We start from the raw sequence: 457 nt of genomic DNA, 5'->3' as shown, positions 1-457 counted from the left end.
TGTTAGTGGACATTGCACAGGGATTTGCAGAAAATCAACATTTAATGGTAAATATAGACATAACAAGGACCAAACCACTTGTTTCTCTCAAAGTACAGATTTTCTCTGTGAATAAAGTTTTTTTTTTTTTTTTTTTTCATTTTAAATCTAAAATTGATTATAGAAACATTAGAAAGTTTATGACCAAATGATAAATTAACAAGCTTCTGTTCCGTTGACTATGCTAATATTTTTTTTCAATATGAATTGCGTTTTTGTCTTCTCTTATCACGGCAAAATGTTTTTATCAAATGACTTACTTTAAATTTATTATAATTTTTTTATTTCATTTTTTCACACTTGAATCATTAATATGATTATTTATGATGATTGTAATAACAGGATTGGTCTAAATATCCTGGTGTCCAGGATAAGTTAAGGGTTATGCAAAACATATATGACATGTATTTGTTTGTCT

The sequence above is a fragment of the Anneissia japonica genome, unplaced genomic scaffold (genome assembly GCF_011630105.1).
Source record: "Anneissia japonica isolate Jap-2015-1 unplaced genomic scaffold, ASM1163010v1 scaffold1537_len634075_cov158, whole genome shotgun sequence".
NCBI classification, from domain to species: domain Eukaryota; kingdom Metazoa; phylum Echinodermata; class Crinoidea; order Comatulida; family Comatulidae; genus Anneissia; species Anneissia japonica.
This window is presented reverse-complemented; position numbering follows the sequence as displayed.